This window comes from Ursus arctos, unplaced genomic scaffold (assembly GCF_023065955.2).
Source record: "Ursus arctos isolate Adak ecotype North America unplaced genomic scaffold, UrsArc2.0 scaffold_5, whole genome shotgun sequence".
Classification (NCBI taxonomy): Eukaryota; Metazoa; Chordata; class Mammalia; order Carnivora; family Ursidae; genus Ursus; species Ursus arctos.
In genome coordinates, this window is record NW_026623067.1 from 25,459,972 (window position 1) to 25,482,198 (window position 22,227).

The window sequence follows — 22,227 nt, forward strand, 5'->3', positions numbered from 1 at the left end:
ATTTAAATCCTATGTATCTCAGAAGAGTGCTCCCATATAAACACTTCCCTACCCAATCTTATAATCTTGTGTCCTTAATCAAGGACTCTTAGAATTTAATCCTTTCCATTATATGTTGGTTAATTATGACAGCTCCTTTGGGGTACTGTCCCTTTCTTTATTAGACTCACATGACCCTAGATGAATTATATAGTGACTTAACCCAAGTTATAAGGCTATTAACTAAGAGACAGTCAGGAGACAGATCTTGAGCTTGGTGTTTACAAGTAAGAGTTCTAGGGATTCCTCTCAGCCAGAGAGAACTTCTTTGCCCAAGGACTGCCCTCTTCTTGCATTCAAGAATTGGTTAAGTAAGGAATATCTGTAAAGGGTATTCACAGCTGCAGAGCTCCCTGTGGTCTTCTGAAGTCTCAGGGGCAGCTAGCTGTCTTGCAGTTTAACTTCTCTCTGTATAACCTGGCTCCCTTACACTCTCATAGACACTGTTCCCCAGGGCATTCTCCAGTAACCTTCCTACATGCATATTTTTGCCTCAGAGTCTGTTTCCCAGGGAAACCTGAGCTAAGAAAGTGTGTGAATTTGACTTGTACTCTTATTGTCCATTGTGTACCCCTTTCATAGAATCCCACCCAAATTACAGGCAAAAATGCTGAAATTCATTTGCAAGAGGTAATGTCAGAGGCCAAATAGAAAAAAAAAAAAAATGCATGTTTAAAATGCTGAAAGTGAGAAAAAAAAAAAGAGTTATATAATGTTTCCAAGGAGAATAACACTAGCAGGCTGTGTTTCTTTGCAAAAAAGGTGAAGGGGGGGGTTGGGGGAAGATAGTGAAGGAATGGAAGAGAGGAAGATGGGAGATTTGCCATCAAAAAAGTTTATGTGAAAGAACAACAGTAAAACTGAAGAGAATGCAATGGGAAGCCCAATTAGAGGAGTAACACCCTATTAGAGGTCACTGAGGTGGCAACACGGTAAGACACTGCCAGTCAGGAAAGCTTATAGGTGTTGCACCATCGTATATTCAGCCTAGATGAGAGCAGATGGACACCTGGTGCTTTATACTCTTGGCTGAGCCACATCACACCTCATTAATGGTATATCTATTCCCTTTCTTCCCTCAGAAAAACATTAAAAACTTGAGATGAAAGCATGTCATTCTAAAACATATTTGGCTCAAAGAAAAAGATGCTTCCCAGGACTACAAAAGATCTTTCTTTAATGAAACTTTAATTAAACTTTGCTTTAATTTGGATCACAATGAAGAAAATAAGGGACTTTTCATCTTGCCCCACGTGGAAACTGTCAGTGTCTCCCATGAATAAAATGCTGGCATTTAAATCCCTTGCAATCTATTAGCGATTTTAGCTCCATTCATAGCTAACCATGACAACAAAACCAATTGTTCCCAATTTCATCTACAAATAGATATAGATTTATGAGGGGTGCAAGTATCAGAACTGTATTTTTACATGTTCTCTAATGTCATAAGAACAATGGTAATCAGAGGGAACAAAGGCCAGGAAATAAAATTTGGAGGAAGCCACAGCTCCATCCTTTAGGGTTAATGAAATAATAATTGGCATCTTTTAACCCTCTCAAAAGCAGCTGCCAAATGACAACATACAATTAGCATGAACTAATACTATTCAGAACAGTTCTTAGGTGATACATGTTTTAAGTTATCTATAAAGAATACATACTTGAAAAATGTCAACTTCAGAAAAGACTCAAGCTCAGCATTTGAATGTGTCATGTCTAGAATCTGGTTTGTTTCATCAAGAATGTTCTAGTTGTCAATACTGGTGTCTGTTACCTCTCCACTGAGAAGCACTCCATATGTCTCAGATCTGCTCTTGACCACAGACACTTGCCAAAAAGAGGCAGGAAATGTGTCCTCATTTGTACAGAGTCAAAGAAAGTTCATAATTTTTTTTGGAAAAAGAACTTAAATGCCTCCACAAAATGGAACAATAAATGAAGCCTGGTCCTGAGAACTGAGAAGTGTCGTTAATGGATTTTCCCCCAAACACAGCTTTCTTAATCATTTTGCTACAGCAGGACAAAAACTGGGAAAGGACTGCTTTCACATCGACGGCAGAGTTCTGCAAACCATAGTCACTGGGCCAGTGGCAGCCCTCTATTTTTTGCAAATAAAGTTTTATTGGAACATAACCATGCTCATTTGTTTATGTATTGTCTACAGCTTCTTTTATGCTAGAAAGACAAAGCTGAGTAGTGACAGAGACAGTCCAGCTTACAAAGCCCAAAATATCTTCTGTCTGGCCTTTTACAAAACAAGTTTGTAAATCCCTGACCTAGGGGAAGGAAAGCAAGTTTGAAAATAGATCCTATCTGCCAAGCACCTCCTACCAGTAGCAAAGCAACATAATAGCCAAAGCAGTTACTAAAAGGCCTAGGCACATGTTGCTTATAGTTTAGCTTAAATTTATGCATGCTTTTGCTACAGAGTAATTCCTTTAAATGCATGTCCCTTTCCTTTTGGTTTTGTTGTTACATATATATGTTGAATGTAATAATTATAACTTGCAGTGAGATTAGTGCGCAATCACCTTACTGTCACCATGCTATTAATTTTCCAAACATTCTATTAACTCCCTAATGTTAGCCACGTTGGTTCTCTCCTATGCCCTAAGTAATTTGTTGAGTTTCAATAGAATGACCATCTGGCTGAATAGGAGGAAAAGGAGTTTCTAATATAAGAACAGAAGATAAGTTTAGAGTGCTTCTGCTCAGAACTCAGGAGCCATTCTGCGAAGTATACCCTGTGTTCCCAGAACATCTTAACAACTAGCCTTCACTTAGAATGTTTTCCACTCCTTTCCCAGTTAAGAGGTAGGATTGTTGAATTCCTGGTCCACAGACCTATAGCGGCTAGATTTGGGAAAGAGGGGGCACTGGAACATCCAAGGTGGAGTCTACACTGAATGATCAGTTCTTACAGGTGATGCATCTCAAGATGCCTATAGCTCGCACAAGACAGGGGATCTCATAGGACACGGAGTCAAGTCCCAAAGACAAGTTAATTTATCTGCAAGTTAATTTAATACCACTCTTTAACAGGTTATTATTTTGAGGGATTAATCAGCAAAATGCAGAATGCGTGGACCTCATACTTGTAGTGGGAATGACAGGACCAAAAGAGGTAAGTTACATCTTCTGTAACCTCCAGCGATTCAGAGAGTGACTAGGAGCAGCCTTTGCTTTGGAGGCCATGATACACACAAGCCCCGTCTCCTCTCCCCTCTGAACTTCTCTCCCCTCCGTCTGTGGAGGCCACCCCAGACAGAAGGAAGGGAGGGGGGAAATCATGCTGTTGCTGAATATAACCCTTGGAAAGCTTCTTAAAATTCTGCATTGACTGGATTTAAATGCATGTTTAAGTGAGTGTGAATGGGTGTACACTTACCCTGAATTGACAAAATTGTGTTTTCCACCATCAACTGAAACGACCTCAAGAACTAAATTACATTAGAGAAATTTTGAAGGTATATTATTGCACATATGTTTGTGACTAAGAAATTCGTGCCAGCCCAGAAATAATATTCTTAAAGTTCTCTCTACCTTGACACTGTTGGCCCATTATGAGTAGCTCTAACACATGCTGAGCTTAAAGTGAAGCTAAGTCTGAGAGCAGATCTTATAATGCTGCAGTGGGAAAGTGCTGGCTGAAGCATATGAATCATAGTCACAGTATCCCTGCCCAACTGGCTAGGGTCCTGCGCTGCTGTGCTCAAGGGGCTCTTCACTGAGCATGGACAGTCAACATCTTCAAAGGTGACGCAGCCTAATCTTTTTTAAGCTTCCAAGACTCCAAAAGTCCCTGAACAAAAAGAGAACCCAAAGGATATGCAGTGGAATATATATATTTTTATGTTTTTGCAAATGTCAAGAAGTTTTTTTTTCCCATTCAGTAGTTTTGTGCTTTCCACTAGAATAGCCCTCATTAACATTTTTTTTCTTTTTTTTTGTTTAGTCTTCTGCCTATCCCCATCTCCAGTGAAATACAAACTCCTTGAAGACACAAATAGAAACAGTTTCTTTAATTGCTAGAGCATCAGTACCAAGTCAGCCCCTGGAATCATGCACAAAAAAAAAAGCAATTCTTTGTGACCCTTCACGAATCCCCCAAAGCAAACTCAATGTAGTTTCTTCTGTCCTTTTCTCCCACCCTCCCTCCTTTCCATCTCTTTCCCCGCTGTCTCTGTGATTTTCCCCCCAGGAGACTTCACAGTCCCAATACGGAATCCACCATTGTAATCAGCGTAGTGACATAAAAATATTATCTTCCAATAGGGAAAATAAATAAATTCATACTCCTACTTCCTTGTATGAGTAGGGTAAAATGTTTTGACTAAGAAAGCACAGGGTTCTGAGAGAGAATGAGCAGTTTTTCTTCACAGGGTAAGAGCTAACATACCAAAGAACAGGAAGCAAACCCTCAGAACATGCTATAGCTTCTAACCCTATTAAGATGCTAGTATTTGGCAGATGGGCAGCTCATGGATCCTCTCAGCCCTTGGATGCCTGGGCAAGGTCTGACGTACCTGGAGCCTTTGGGTTGGTCTCCTCTGGCTAAGAGTGGCCTTTTCTGTTCAGCCACACAGATATTTTATATGAGTTACAACATGAACAAGGACAGCAAGCACCAAGAGGTGACGTAGTTCCCACAACCTCTGAAGTTGCTCCTACATGGGTTTTCCTCAGCATCTGTGGCACTTGAGAAACTGAGCTCTTACTCTGTTACAACAGTTAGGATTACAGACTCCAGCCTGGGTAGGCTGTGGCCCCATGGAACATCCTTTCCCTCTGTTCCTCTTTTTCTGCACAGAAAGGGACATCTTGTCTTGATATGCACTTCCACTGAAGAGAGTTCTTGCTTGCTGCAGTGTCCCTGATACATTCACGGCAGGCTGTGAACTGGCTTGTAAAAAACAGTGTCCTGTCACTCTTACTACAACCTCATTGGCCTGTATAACCCAAGGGCTGTGATACAAAACAGCCTGTGCAGGAAAGGGTTTCTCAGAAGCAGGCTTGGGTTTCTCAAACCTTGTACACTTCCCAAAAAGGACCTGTTTTCAGGACTGGCCCTTGGCCAGCTTCTGGGAAATGAGCTCTGAGCCTTGGAACATTCTGCCTTATAGTAGTGCTTATATGTGATGTGCCTGAGAACTTGTGCCATGCTGAACCAGTTTGGTAGTTCCTGCTAACAGTGTGATTTACAGGGAATGCCTGTCTTTGCTGTGAGGGGCTGCAGTCCGAGAAGCCGAGAAGCCGAGGTCAGTCACGCAGGTGCCGCATGCCTCTGTGACTGACTTCCAGTAAAAGTCCTCAACACCGAGGCGAGCATTTCAGGTGAGTACCCTCGTTTGGCACCACTTCGTTTTGCTACATTTTAACATAGAATCAACACCTCACTTGACCTAACTTGAATTTTCTCCACGATCTCCTTTATTTACTTCAGCTTTGGAATGATGAGGCTAGGTTTCTAGATTTTTTGGTTTTTGTTTCTGTTTAAATTCTCCCCTCCAAAGCCATCAAATCAGGCTGAGAGATTTCATCTTCCTTTGGCTCTGCTCAGCCCCTCTTCATCAACCTTCTTTCCCTGGAACTTTCACCTGCCCAGGCCTTGTGCTTGAGCCTCTGAGTCTTTTCTGATTAACTTGCCTCTGACCTGTTAATGTGCTCAGCCATCCCTGCAGCAAGTTCCAATGTCAAACCAGTACTCCAAATGTGTTCTTTCTCTATATCTATCCTCTGTGCAGCTCACTTATTGTCAACCGAGGATGCAGTTTTTATTCTCAAGATATCTGCTTTTCTACCATAAAGAGACGAACAAAAACTAACTGAAAAATCCTAAAAACTTAAATATATTTCAGAATAAAGTTTCTATATTGTTCCCAAGACCGTGGCTACTGTATACTCAAAATAAAATCTGATGTATTTTCTTCCAATGTTGCAATATATTTGGGTCTAAAAATATTATATTCATCAACCTACTTCCATTTGTAACAGTAAAAAAAAAAATCCTACTTAGTAATTCTGTTAGTTTTCTATTGCTGCTGTAACAAATGACCACAAACTTAGCAGCTTAAACAAACACGTTATTTCACATTTCTGCATGTCAGAAGTTTGGGTTGTCTTGTGTAATTTCTCTGCTGTAGGTTTCACAGGCCAAACTCAAAGTGTCAGCCAGCTGGGATTGAACTGAAAGGCTCTGGAGGAGAATCACTTCAAGGCCGAGTCAGACTGGTGGCAGAATAATCCTTTCGGTTGTAGGACTGAGGTCTTTTTTGGTAGATCTCAGCTGAGGGCCACTCTTACCTCCTACAGGTCTCTGTCCCTGGTTCTTCCATTTGGGCATTTCAGCCACTGAATCCTTCTCATTCTTAGAATCCCTCTGACTTTTCCCTTCTGCTCCATGAATGTTCTAACTGCAGCCAGAGAAATTTCTCTGCTTTTAAGAGCTCATGTGATTAGATTAGGTTCGCATATTAAATCCAAGACAATCTCCCTATTTTAAGCTGTGTACCCTTAAATAGATCTGCAAAGTCCCTTTTGACACATAACATAACATGTTTACAGGTCTTAGAATTAGGATGTGGGTGTCTCAAAGGGCCATTAATCTGCCTTTGACAGTAAACATAACTCAACCCACATAACTGAAAGACTTACCGAGTAGAGTGAACTTTAGGGACAGCTAAATTTGTCAGCTCAAAAATATCCACAGGACTATGTGACTCTCCATCTTGGTTACTCTCTTCTTTGACTTGGCCTTATTCCTAGGTCTTCCCCATGGAGCAGGGAAGTTGGCCACTATAAGCTCTCTGTGTCCGCAAGTTAAGAGGTACATGTGGTGTTTGTGAGATGAACATGGGCATCTTGTTTTTACCAATATTCCCACCAGGATGTGATTTCCTATCAAAGGAGTTTGAAACATCTATCTCATCACCATAGGCCCAGCAGCAACAGACCTGGATACCTGATATTAGAGCTATAATTCTCTAAGAGGACAGGAGTTGGAAGAGTTTAGAAAGTGGTACATGTGTAGTTGGAAACAAAACAGAGCACAGGTACGATATTAAAAGTGATCCATCTTGGGGCGCCTGGGTGGCACAGCGATTAAGCGTCTGCCTTCGGCTCAGGGCGTGATCCCGGCATTATGGGATCGAGCCCCACATCAGGCTCCTCTGCTATGAGCCTGCTTCTTCCTCTCCCACTCCCCCTGCTTGTGTTCCCTCTCTCGCTGGCTGTCTCTATCTCTGTCGAATAAATAAAATCTTTAAAAAAAAAAAGTGATCCATCTTGTCATTTACGTTCACACAACCTAGGAAATGAACACTTATGACAGGCATGTAGTCTCAGTTTTTACACTGATATCAAATGATCAAAGTAAAAATATATTTCTTTCAAGTTCAAGGGTGGGTTGATTTAATCTTAGTCATGACATTCATTACACTTTAAAATCTCAAATATCTTTAAAGAAAGGTATGTGACTTAGCATATATTTTGACTCCAAATAACAGAAAACATAGCAAGCAAAGTAAACAGTAAGTATATGTTGTATTATCTCATATAACAAAATGTGTGGAAGTCAGGTAATTCCAGGGTTGGGTAAGCAAACGTATCTTCAAAGATGCAGATTTTTTTTATGTCTTATTTAATTCTCCAGAGTTTGGACTTGTCTTAGGTTTGTTCTCTTCAAGGTCCTTAGATGGTTATTCCAGTTCTGGGAATCATACGCAGGGAACAATGTCAAGAAAAAGAAAAGGAAATATCCCTCTCATTTGTTTCTTTAACAAATCTGGAAAATCTTTCCAGAATTACCCTAACATCTCATTGGCCAGAATTATGTCACATGACCACACCTCGATCAATCGTCATGGGAAATGAGGCCATGAATTGGCTTGGACCAGTCAAGATTCTCCCCTCAAGCTGCTTTTACAGAAGTACAGAGACACTCATAAGATGGTGAACGAAGTCTAAGGTTTGTCAGCAAGAAATAAGAAGGAGATGACCACTGGAGAGATGATAAATGTGCCTTCACAGAGTGTGAGAAATAGGTACGCTTTCAAATGTTCTTGGATAATAAAATATTGAAAAACAATGGAAAAGCAAAATAGAGCAGCGGTATTAGCCTGTCAACAACCGCCCAGCATTTTTAAATGTATTGAAAGAATTAATGCCTTTCTTTGCAATGAAATGACAAAGTCTTGGTTTAAACAAATGCAAAGAATGAAGCAGACCAAATGAGACCCTGGAGCAAGAATGATCTTCCTAACAAAATAGGATGGGATGAAAGGTGTAGACACACAAGATCCACACAGCAAAGACATTAATGCCTGACCCGTTCCACCCAGATCTACAGGGAGAATAAACTGCGTATGAATACCAGAATGCATGTGCTTCAGTCTTTATGGAAGGAAGAATAGTAAAATACATGTATCATTCTCTTGGCAAAGTCTGGTTCAGTCATGTTCCACAAATTTTTAGAGTCCATATAAATTTTTTGGTTAAAGAATCCTTCCAAGTAATGTTCTCTACATGTATAATCAACTTCACTATAGGTAAATACTTAGAAACTATGAGACCATAAATTCAAGAAGCACCGAGGTGGTCAGTATTTTAATTCAGAGCCTAAATCAGTGCTTGGCCCTTACTGAAGAAATGCAGAGAGGGAGAGAGGGAAAGAGGGAGAAGAGAAGGGAGAAGAGAAGGGAGAAGAGAAGAGAAGAGAAGAGAAGAGAAGAGAAGAGAAGAGAAGAAAGAAGGAAAGAAAAAGTAATTCTTTTGCTCAAAGTAGATAAAATACAAGAAGCATACCAATTTACAGCCGAATTAACCAACCTATTTCTGAAGGGGAATGTTTTAACTTGTCCTTTTAAGACACCAGCGAGGAACACATTTTCAAGACTAACATTCATTTTGCCATAACTGATAAATGGCTTATCTGATTGCAGATAGTTTTAGAAAATAGTTTAAGCCATATTTTCATCACAATGGCACATCTTAGATTTGCATCTTTGCATATATCCCCGACTCAAGGTTTTTTAGGATAAAAGTTCTTTGACATAAAAAACAAAAATACCCTCAGTGTCATGCTTTTCTTCAGTCATTGTGAACCACCATTATTTTCCACGTGCTATGCGTGAATTACATTCAATAAAAGTTGAGATTAAAAAAAAAAACCCATAAAGCTTATGTAAGTTCCAACCAACATAACAAAATCAATGAAATTCCAAGCATGTCTGTGGCTGCATCCTGAATTCATCTCAGATCCCAAGTGATACAATACAAATGAAATGGAACACTTCACCCCATTCTACAAATTCCCTCTGCAGCCTTTACAGCAGGATGAGTTATGGTGCAGCTGAAAGACTCCGAAGCCCAGTGCTTTGTGCAGTGCTTGTTTTGTTACATGTGACACAGTGGGTCTGGGAGAGTCTGGACTAAATTATGGTTTGCTCTAGGTTTGAAACAGCAAGCATTTTACATAGATCAGTCCTTCTCTGAGATGGGGTGGGGGTGGGGCAGACTGTGAATCTTTTCAGAAGCAATATAGCATCCTACCAGGACCGAGGCTGAAACCACACTGTGCCTGTTGACACGCTGGGCACGTTGCCCGCATCTATTCCATAAATGTTCTCTTGGCCCTTTTCCTCACAAGCTGAATGCCGGGAAGTGACAGGTGCATGAGTAGACCAGGCTGGCTCAGTGTCTGACTGTTTGAAAGGCTGGGACTTTCTGTCTGACAGGATTTACCCAGTCATGATGGATGGTGGCTCCAGCACAGGAAAGAGAAAGGGAAGCGGGAAAGGAAACTAACTGTATTACACCATGGGGGTCTGTAAAATGCCCACCTATGAAACGATATGAGGAGCTCAATATCTGACAAGAGTTGAGGGAATTAAGAGTAATTTGATTACAGGTGCTCAACTGGCATTCATTTTCCTCTTATTATCTGAGAACCCTCCCTCGAGAGAGAGCACTAACCTTCAAAAGGAGCAGATGAATGGCTCTATTAAAAGCACTGTAGTTTGTTCATGGCTCTGTAGCATCTGACCATTTTATGAACCCAGTGGAATTGTAAATAGGAAACAGAAGAGAGGAAATGTCTTCCTCAAACAGTGTACAGATGACTCTATCTGTCTTTAGCGATTTGTAATCCTGAAAGAGAGTTTGCACATGGACAGAATGATGTAGAATAGTGATATCTGCTCCCATGCCCTTGTATCCCCACTCTGAATATATCTCTTAAAGGTCAGACATTTCCAACATTATGTTTTGTCAAACTGTGATGGTTTCTTATAAAAAATAAATAAACAAGATACCTAAGGTACATGTGCTTGGTTTTAAATAAATTGCTCTTGATATTTTATATATATTTGGTTCATTTTTAATCAGTGTTAAGAATAAATCTTTAGATATTTTTGATACCTTCTTGCAAGCACAATTTCTGTAATAGTAACATCTATGAATAAAACATATTTGACCCAAATAATTCATAAATAAATAAATCTCAACGGTTTATCTCTTATGAAACCATATGACAACACCAACTTTCCTTCCACTAGTAAAAAGCAGGATGAATAAAATTGACCAATTTTAGTATTACTCTTGTCTCATTTAATCTTTACTTAGAAAAAATAAACTAAATGTTTCACTGGTGTTATGACTTAATAGCTTACTTCTAGTGTGTCACTGAGGAAGATAAACTAATATCTATAATCTTACCAACAGGACTAAGAATTTGGATACTAATCTGTAACATGCAGAAGAATGTTCAAAGATTGAAGAAATTTAGGAACAATAATTCATGTGTGATATAAATAACTGTGTAAGCTCACTTATTCTTTCAAAGAAATCTGCGCTGGGGATAAAAATTAATGTATTAAATTCCTGATAATAGGAGTCTGAAGCTTTCTCTCTTTTATCAAAATGTATTAACTGTACATAAACTATAAAACATCACTTAAGTATATGAATAAAACCTGCTCTACATGTGTACTTTTATACACACCAAAAGTAATACCAAAAGGTGGCAACTCTATCAAAAATATTTAGCTTAAGTCTACTCAGTAATTTTACTACTCCAAAAACAACTTTTGAAACTTCTTCGAACTTAAGAATTTGTAATATTTCATTCAAAACATTATGGAAATATACAAAAGCCAAAAACTAATATTTTTTTTTTTTACCCAAAGAATTAAATAGGTAGCTTAGGAATAGGATCTGAATTCAACTGTGAAACAGTGGTAATGACACTATCTCTCATTAAGAGTAATCTGTGTTAATATATGAATCCAAAAGTATTTTCATCATTTAATAAAATCACAAACTGTGTAATAACCTTTAAATAATCATTATTTGTCACATTTGTATGACACACACATGTGAGTTTTCATGGTAACAAATACATAGTCAACTCTTTGAGTCACAGTAATATGAGATTATAAGATAAATAGATAATTATTTAATTAAATAGGTCGCACAATCTCAGAACTGTAAGTGTTAGATTATTTTTCTTGACTAATGAAACATTTACCATAAATTCTAGCATAGAAATTTACTATGAACCAAATGGTGGTATTAGCAGTGTATCTTCTTTACCATAACCACTTCTACCAAAAGTTAACTAACAGTTAGTGATTATGTACTGCTGTGTCAGGCACCAGAGAAAGGTTTTCCTCTCATTATCATACTTACTTCTCATAATGTACTATCAATGCCTTCATTTTACAAGTGAAAAAAATGCGGCTTAAGAGATTAAGGAACTTGCCCAAGCGTTTAGGAGACTCTTTAACAACCATAAAGGACTTTATCCTCACTGTACAACTGATGGTTCTCCAATTCTCATGGGAAACAAATGAAATTAATGCACTGTGACTGGTCTTCTGTCCTAAAGAAAGTCACACTAAGATCTGCATCTTTCTTAGAAGAATGAATTTTCATTTTCATGATTGTGATGTAACTTCTAATGCTTGCAAATTTTCTGTGGAGGTAAAAATCTCTGTTCAGAAAAAGTGGTAGTATGTGGTTTAAGATTTTATTAAAGTTAAAGTGACTTGTACATTAAACCTGCCTAAAATGAGGAAAAGAAGTGATTTGTTGTTATCACTGCCCTTCAGTTCAGTCCCAGGGGAAGTTTCAAAAGGGCCAGCACACCCTCTTCCTTGAAAGCAAGCGACCTGCAGCAGGCAACATTCTGCATGTCCTCAAACCCCTAAGAGGTTGGTAGCACACATAAAATGGAAATGACTTCTCATAGGCACAGAGCTGAACCTAGAGGAAAAATACCTGAATGTTGCAGTGTATTTGGTGGTGGTGGTTGGGGGTGGGGGGCGGGCGCAGCTGTCAAATAAAATCTTGGTGTTCCAAAGTGTCTACTTTATTGCTCATTTAAAGGAAGGAAAGTTCAACCTTGCCCCCAGATGGAACCTTCATCCAGAACCTAAAAATCCAAGGTCATCGACAAGTTGGATGGCACATCTGGATGTGAACTTTGTAGTCTGACTCCAGGGCCACATTCCCCAAGCCTGTGCTCCAATGACTCCTCTGACGGTATAGTCAGATAGCCATTATTGTTCCAATTTCACAGTAATAAATAACATTTAGAAATACCAAATAACTTGCTATTTGTATCCATTCATTAAATGAAGAAACATGGATTCCAGACCAGTTCTTGAGGACTCTTTCTAATCTACCACACAGTCTCTGGTTAGCAATCTGATAATAAAGAACTCACATTACTCTAGTGCCTATTATACATTAAGCTTTGTGTTATACGCTGTACACAGGTTATTGGTACCTGTTTGAAACAAACAAATAAAACCATGGGAAAGTTATTATAAATTCATTTTACATAAAAACAAAACTGAAAATCAAACATAAGAAAATTTTCAACGTCACCCAACTAAAGTTACAAGGCCACATTACAAAAATAATACACAGAACAGCATAGAGCATTTTCTGGTTATCCAAAATCTTTGCTTTGCTCTACTATTTACCACAACTCCTGGCACATACTTGCAGAGTGAAAAACAAAACTAAACAAAAATTTTATACAAAAAAGAAAGGCTAATATAACAGTAAAGTCTCACAACAACAAAAAAAACCATTCAGTGTAAGGAAGTAAAAATTTAAAAAATTAGCAAGATCTACAGAATTTTCAAAAATAAGAAAATTCAAAGAAATGTAACAAGATCCCAAACAACTGATAAAATTATGATCACTCTGATATGAACCTGGGAAAATTTCAGTCAGGCAAAACATAAGAGACCTAAGTTTGGAAATCAGTTTTATCTACATTTTAGTGTCTTCCTCTGGAAGGAAAGTCAGTAAGTAGAGTATTACTTTATGCCACTGCATACATAGATATAGAGTAGATATGTACTCAAATTCATGTATACATTCTGTTATACTTGTTTACTATTTACTTGAAGCATCTAAATTTAAATGATCAGGGAATAATTTACTTTAAGAATGAATACTGTGGCAGAGAGAGTTGCTGCTCACCAAATATCCCTAGATCTCAAGAAGTTATGTGGACTCACGTGGCTAGACTCAGTGACTGAAAACTCTGAGCAGAATAGATGGGTGGGTCTTCTAAGTCAAAGCACAGAAGAGTTGGTATGACTCCTGTATTGCACTCTCTTCTCCTGCCACAGCCACTGGTAAAGGTTCCAGGTGACAATCTTCAGGCAGAGCAGCCTGAAAAATTAGTTTGGGCTTAGATTCTAATAGAAAAACAAGCTTTGCTGAAAAGCACGAAGCTCTTCATACTGTTCTTTCCATTTCCTGGCAGTGCCTAGTTGACTGTAAGGTATTCTTATCTAGTTAGTCATTTTTACCAGTAGTTTTCTGTCAGAATTGACTACTTAAAGAGGGATGCTTAGGCTGACTTGAGATGTGGTGAATTGGTAATGCCATGGAAATAATGCCATGATTTTGGACTCATGGAGAAGGAAATATAATCCTACCACACTATTTGGCCATTCCATGTACAATTTACATTATTATAATAATGTAAATATTATTTGCTTTATTCAGTTGAACCATGAGAGACTATGGACTCTGGGAAACACACTGAGGGCTTCAGAGGGGAGGGGGGTGGGGGATTGGGATAGGCCGGTGATGGTTATTAAGGAGGGCACGTATTGCATGGTGCACTGGGTGTTATACACGAGTAATGAATCATGGAACTTTACATCAAAAACTAGGGATGTACTGTATGGTGACTAACATAATAAAAAATTATTATTAAAAAAAAGAAAATGTATCACCAAAACATATACAACATAATTACGGCGACAGATGAGAATGTGAATGTTATCAACTTTGATAATGAAGAAGACAGGAGATCTTAAGTAGAAACAGGAGGTAAAAGGGAAGGTAATATACTCATGTTACAGTATGGAGAGTAAATAAATAATATCAGAATTTATACATCAAGAGTCAGAGTAGATAAAACATAAAGATACAAATGGGATCATCAAAACATGTGCCTATCAAAATAGGGTGGGTGGAGACATAGAGTACACAGAGTACTTTAAGTCAAGATGAAGTTCTCCCATTCCATTCTGGAGAGTCATTTTTTTTTTAAACTAAGAAATTACATTTTACATTTTATTTGAAATTCTCAAAGTAACCTGAAGCACCACAAATGGAAGTGGTTAGTACTGTTGATGGGACAGAGAGAAGAGCTGAGAAGTGACAGAGCAGGGATTGTTATCTTTCATTCATGGTCCTTTCATATAATTTGGGTTTTTCCATGTGCAGCATGTATTTTGATTAAATGACAAACAAAAAAACAAATATAAATTCCACCAGTGATTTTGATCTTCACCCCCTCATTTAGGTATGCTTCACACCTCAAGAGGAGAATAAGTCAGATAGTATTCAACAGATATGATTAAATCAAACTGTTTTTCATGGGCTACACTTGTGCCAACAGGTCTCCAGAGCTGTGAAAATGTAGCCCAGAGAAGGTGATGCCAAAAGTCAGAGAAACAGCAAGGACTATATAGCATCAGTATCCTAACCTCTTGTCCTCATGTTATACACAAATACACTTAAATCTCACAAATTCTTGGCTGTACATGTTAAGAAAACTACATTATTGAAAACTGCATAATCATCATCTTGGTTTTGTTTCCCCAGAATGTAGAGCCTGAAAGAGTCCATCCTGGAAACAGGAGTAAGGAGGTGGAGGGGTGGGAGATACAGAAAGGAGGAAAGGCCACCACTAGCATGCACTACTGAGCCTGCCAGAGTGGACAGGGGCTCAGATCCAGCAGTTCTTCCCTGGAAGTGAACCAAATGCTTTCCAGAATTGTTGGCCTCAAGTTCAGGGAGCTAGAAAATTTGTCCTCAGCCGACCTCTCTGTTAATTGAGGGTTGTCGTGAGGCACTAACTCCCTTATGACTCAGGGATGAGCTTGCACACTCAGGGCTACGCTTGCACACTCAGGTAACTACAGAGAAGGCCCTAGGTCAGAAATCACGAGCACAGATGGTGAATGTTTGGTGGGACTCTGTCAGAGCACTGGAGAGTTCACGGTAGCTTTGGCTGAAATTAGAGGCTCAAGAGGGGATGTAATGTGACATGGGGCAATAGAGACATCTGCTAGAGCACCGTAGTAAATAAAAGCACTTGCCTTTGGCATGATTTAGAATGATTTATAGCCAATTCTGCCACATCTCTATTCCAGCGTATATGTCACAAAATAAATTGTCAGACATTTAAGTTGCTCTTACATTTAAGTACTCCATTATAAGAAGAGGGTGGCATCAGTCTTATGTTTGTCTACTAGTAATTTGAAATCTCTTGAGATATTACTTTTCTATATATATTGTAAAGTGAATTTCACTTGCATGCCCATTACAGACATATGGCTATCCTGAAGACAAGCACACAAATTTCATAAGCTCATATTTCTTTTTTGACACTCTACTCTTCCCACAGGCTATGTTAGCCTAGTAATAAAGCAAATAGTGCTTTACTAAATGTTATTCACACTGATTATATAGTTATCCACTAAATGGCCTTTGACACACATTCTCGTACCTTTTATATTCATTGCATAGAATGTCACACACACACACACATCACATCACATATTTTATGGGCCAGTTTAATATGCTCACATAAGTGGATGTTCATATGGAAGTTAAACCTATCTGCAAATAGACCATAAAGCTATATTGTACTCACACACGGGGCGTTTTTTGTTTTTTGTTTTTTTTTTTTTAAAGCTTTTAGGAATTTTTTTGTAAAGTCTGGGAGTGGCTATGTTCTTTATTAGAAATAAATCCCTACTAAAGAAAACATTATTTCAATGAATATTTCTATACTTTAAAAAGTCCTTTTCGTGTATGTAGCAGGGACAGGAAGAAGGCTATAATTACCGAGCTTTAGAAATGTAATTAACAAATAATGAAGCCTGCTCTCCTGAATATATGAGGCCATCAGTCATCACAGTCTTTGCCATGTTTTCTTTCTTTCCTTCCTCACTAGTGCTGACAGAAGGGCCAGATTTGTCCAATTCAGCTTCCTTTCTTATGACTAATGGCAAAGCCACTGTCAGATGAGCTGGACCCTAAGCTCCTTTCCAGCCCTAATATTCTACCCTTCCATTTTAGATCAATGAGGTGGTTGGTGAGCAATGGAGGCAATAGCTATGCTAACTGAATAGAGAAATATCAGTAGCCCATACAGTAACTGCATTCATTACCTTAGTACCATCACATCAACAACAACACAGAATATCACAATAAAACCTTTCAGTGGCTTCCCTGATTAAGATAACTTACTGGGTACAAAAGGGAGAAACATGCAAAACTTACTTTTATTTATTTATTTTTACTGTAAGTATTTTGACATCAAATGTTATAGGAGTTTCATGTGTACAGCATAGCAATCTGACAATCCTATACATTCCGCAATGCTCACCAACAATAAGTATAGTTACTGTCTATCCCCATACAATGTTATTACAATATTATTGACTACATTCCCTTGGTAGATCATTTGTTCTGCCACAGATCCAACAGGACTCTTTGGCAAATATGATTTGGGGAAATATAAGTTTCAAGTAGAGCAATATCATATGCTTATCTATCCTACCTAACTGTAATAATTTTGACTATAAAGTTTTAGTTTTCTTAGATTTTTTTTTTTAAATTATCACTTGTATTTTAAAATATTTATTTAAAGTTGTGTAATGAAAGCTGCCACATACCAACTGTGGACTGATGTGAAAATTAAATAAATAAATAAATAAATAAATAAATAAATAAATAAATAAATAAAATCTAGTGGGGAAGGAAGGAAGAAAGGAAGGAAAGATACCACAACCAAAACTTCACTGTTTTGGTTGATTGCCCAAGTGCTTAGAAAATATTACAATGTCTTGGGATGCCTGGATCGCTCAGTGAGTTAAGCATCTGCCTTTGGCTCAGGTCATGATCCCAGGGTTCTGGGATCAAGTCCCACATCAGGCTCCCTGCTCATCTAGGAGCCTGCTTCTCCTTCTGCCTGCTGCTCCCCCTGCTTGTGCTCTCTCTCTCTGATAAATAAACAAGATCTTTAATAAAAATTTAAAAAAAGAAAGAAAAAAATATTACAACATCCTATTAATGTGACAAAAGATAAAGAGAGTCAGGAGAAGAAATCGATAAAAACCTGGGAAGGTGGACATCAAAGAGAGATTTCAGAACAACGTAAAGAGACTCCTGTTCCTATAGACTAAAATGATGGGTTGTTTCTAGAGAAACTCCATACACTGAATGAACTGCACTGTAATGAACCATCATTTCTCTATGAAGACTATTATCATTAGATTTGATATATATTACCAAAACTGACCTAGAGAAATGACGCCCACATTTAAATTCAGTTTCTAGAAATGGGACAGAAAGAGGAGAGGAGAAATAGATCAGGGAAGACTCTGCTGTGTCATGGGAAATGGCCCCAAAGGGCACTATGGTCTCCTAGACACCTGGGGAAAGTTTCTTGTAGCCTTGGGGTTTCAACTATCATTTCAGAGAACACCCAGCCCCACACTCTGCTTGGCAAGCACTCACCTGGGCCCCAGGGCCAGAGCTGCCTGAGGGAGTGTGAGGGAGTGCTGCCCACCTACCCTCACTGCACCGTGTGCAGGAGTTCATGGCCGCTGCCGTTACAGGCATCCACACAGCTGCACACTCTTTTAAAAGTACTTTCCTATCTGCAGCCAGTGACTGTAAACTTAATGAGAGCACCTGCTGCCCTTGTGCTTAGTTAATTCATAGTGATCTGCCTGAACTTAAAAAAAAAAAAATTCAGAAAAGCCTCTGTTCTTCAGTAATAAATTATCAGTCTCTACTTTGGCCTGAAGGGTCTTTGATTCATGTCATTTTACACTTACACTAAGCACTGATGACAGTGGACACATTTAGTTTCTCTAAGTAGTGTCGGGGCTGGGGAAAAGGAAATGGCTACTAAGGTTAAATAAAATGAGAAGATCAATTGTCTGCCTGAATATTGACAACTGGGGAACTAGTCATCCTTGACCTCACAATGGAGACATTTATTCACTGAGGAGTAAAAGCACTAGCTAATAAAATTTTTGCCATAGTGACTGGCAGAGCGAAAAAAAAAAAGTAACATCATTTATTTCTAAAAAATAATTTAAAGCAATACAATAGAGCAAAGGTAGTCTTTTCAACAAATGGTGCTGGAGCAACTGGACATCCACATGCAAAAAAATGCATCTAGATATAGACCTTATACACCTCACAAAGACGAACTCAAAATGGATTACAGATTGAAATGTACAATACAAAACCATAAAACTCCTACATGATAACATAGCAGAAAATCTAGAAAACCATGGATTTAGGAATGACATTTTATATAAAATACCAAAGGCTTAATCATGGAAGAAATAAATGATAAAACAGACTTTATTAAAATGAAAATTTAGCTCTGTGAATGACACTGTCAAGAAAATAAAAAGAAAAATGACAGACTAGGAGAAAATATTTTCAGCAGACACTTCTGATAAAGGGTGGTTATCCAAAATACACAAATAACTTAAAACTCAATAAGAGAATGAACAACCCACTTAAAGAATGGGTCAAAGTCCTTTAACAGACACGTCATCACGGAAGATACACAGATGGCAAGGGAGCATATGAAAAGATGGATGGATGGATGGATGGATGGATGGATGGATGGAAGGAAGGGAGGAAGGAAGGAAGGAAAAGAAATGATGCTCCATGTCATGTTAGTAGGGAAATGAAAACTAAAACAATGAGGTATCACTACACACCTATCAGAATAGCCCAAATGCAGAACACTAACAACACCAGAAGCTGGTGAGGATGTAGAACAAGAACTCGCACTTACTGGTGCTGGGAATGCAAACTGGTACAGCCACTTTGGAAGACAGTTTGGTGGTTTCTTATAAACTAAATATACTCTCACCATACAATCCAGCAATCATGCTCCTTGGTATTTATCTAAAAAGGCTAAAAACTTAAGTCTACACAAAAGCCTATGCACTAATGTTTCTAGCAGCTTTGGTCATAATTGCCAAAACATAAAAGCAACCAAAACTTCCTTCAGTAGGTAAATGGCTTAATGAACTGTGGTTCATCCAGACAATGGAATATTTTTTAAAAAGAAGTGAGCTATCAGGCCATGAAAAGACATGGAGGAAAATTAAATGCATATTACTAAATGAAAGAAGCCAGTTTGGAAAGGCTATATACTATGTGGCTCCAACGATATGATATTCTGGAAAAGGCAAAACCGTGGTGACAGTAAAAACATGAGCAGTAGCGAGGGGTTGGAGGGTGGGGTGGCAAAGGAGGAATGAATAAGCAGAGCACGGAAGATTTTCAGGGCAGTGAAACTCTTTTGTATGAGGTTATAATAGTGGATACATGTCATTATAAATCTGTCTAAACACACAGAATGAACAACACCTAGAGTAAACCTTCATGTAACGTGTGGACTCTGCATGATAATGACGTGTCAATGTAGATTCACTGATTATAACAATATACCACTTTGGTGAAGGATGTTAACAATGGGGGAGGCTATGTTCATGTGGGGTCAGGGAATATTTGGGAATTCGGGAATTACCTTCCATTTGATTTTCTTGTTAATTAAAAATTGCTGTAAAAAAATAGTCTATTTTTTTAAATTATGATTTATTGCTTCAAATTTCTTATACTTTCCAAATAACTTTCTATAAGCTAAATATATTTATTTTCACTTATCATGCTATCTTATCTCAGGATATTTGGAGATACTAGGTAAACAAGAATAAAAAAATACAATTAAATGTAAATACCATTTTTGTGCTTGCCAAAATATGCACTGAATAAAATCTTCAGCAAAAGTTGTACCAGACATATCAGATTGAACCTATGTGCTAGACCGTGGTTCTAAATATGAGTTGTTATATTAAAAGGCCATTCAAAAATTCACAACAGGCACATGATAGCCTTGCACAGGTTCCATGGATACTGTATGTGGGATGCTTCCAAGAATAACTCTTTTCTTTTTTAACAGTGAGTGACTCATTACAAACTTTATGAAAACTAGTAAGACGATGAGGAATGGAGGTCAATCCATTCATAGATATTTATTTTATCCTTTCTTACTCAATTTTATTGAGATATAATTTGCATAAAGCATAATTCAACCATTTACAGTGCATAGTTTTGATGAGCTGTGATGCCCAAATAATTACCACCACAATCTAGAAATAGAATATTTTTCTCACTCCTGAAAGTTTCCTTTTGCCCTATCCCAGCTAATCCTTCCTGACCTGTACCCCTAGCACCAGCTCCCAGGCAACCACTGATCTGCGTTGTCGCTACAATTTTGCCTATTCTAGAATTTCATTTAAATGGACATATTCTTCATGTCTGACTTCTTTCATTCATAATGTTTTTGAGATTCATCCATGTTGCTCTTTTACCAATAGATCATTCTTTTTTATTGCTGAATAGCATTCCATTATATGGATATACCACAGTACATTTATCCATTCACTTGTTGATAATTACTTGGGCTGTTTATTGTTTTTTCAGAATTATTTTTTAATTTTTATTTATTTTTTATTTAAACTCAAGTTAGTTAACATACAGTGTAGTACTGGTTTCAAGAGTAGAATTTAGGGAGTCATCACTTACATATAACATCCAGTGCTCATCACAAGTCCCCTCCTTAATGTCCATCATCCATTTAGCCCATCCCCTCACCCATCTCCCCTTCAGCAATACTCAGTTCGTTCTCTATAGCTAGAGTCTCTTATGGTTTGCCTCTCTGTTTTAATCTTATTTTATTTTCCCTTCCCTTCCCCTATGTTATCTGCTTTGTTTCTTAAATTCCACATATGAGTGCAATCATATGGTATTTGTCTTCCTCTGACTGACTTATTTTGCTCAACGTAATACCCTCTAGTTCTGTCCATGTCGGTGCAAATGGCAGGATTTCATTCTTTTTAATGGCTGAGTAATATTCCACTGTACATATATACCACTTCTTTATCCATTCATCAGTTGATGGACATTTGGGGTCTTTCCACAATTTGGCTATTTTCTTAAGATTTTATTTATTTATTTGAGAGAGAGAGAAAGCATGAGAGGGGGGAGGGTCAGAGGGAGAAGCAGACTCCCCAGTGAGCAGGGAGCCGGATGTGGGACTCAATCCTGGGACTCTAGGCTCATGACCTGAGCTGAAGGCAGTTGCTTAACCAACTGAGCCACCCAGGCATCCCATAATTTGATTATTTTTGAGAGTGTTGCTATAAACACTGGGGTGTGCATGTCTCTTCAAACCAAAATTTATATCCTTTGGATAAATACCTAAATGCCTAGTGCAATTACTGGATCATAGGGTAGTTCTATTTTTAACTTTTTGAGGAACCTCCACAGCATTTTCCAGAGTGGTTGCTTCAGTTTTCACTCCCACCAAAAGTGCAAAAGTGTTTCCCTTTCTCCACATCCTTGCCAATATTTCCAGAGTTGTTAATTTTAGCCATCCTGACAGGCATGAGGTAGTATCTCATTGCGGTTTTGATTTGTATCTCTGAGATGATGAGTGATATGGAGCATTTTTTCATGTGTCTGTTAGCCACTTGTATGTCTCCTTTGGAGAAATGTCTGTTCAAGTCTTCTGCCCATTTATTAACTGGATTCTTTATTTTTGGG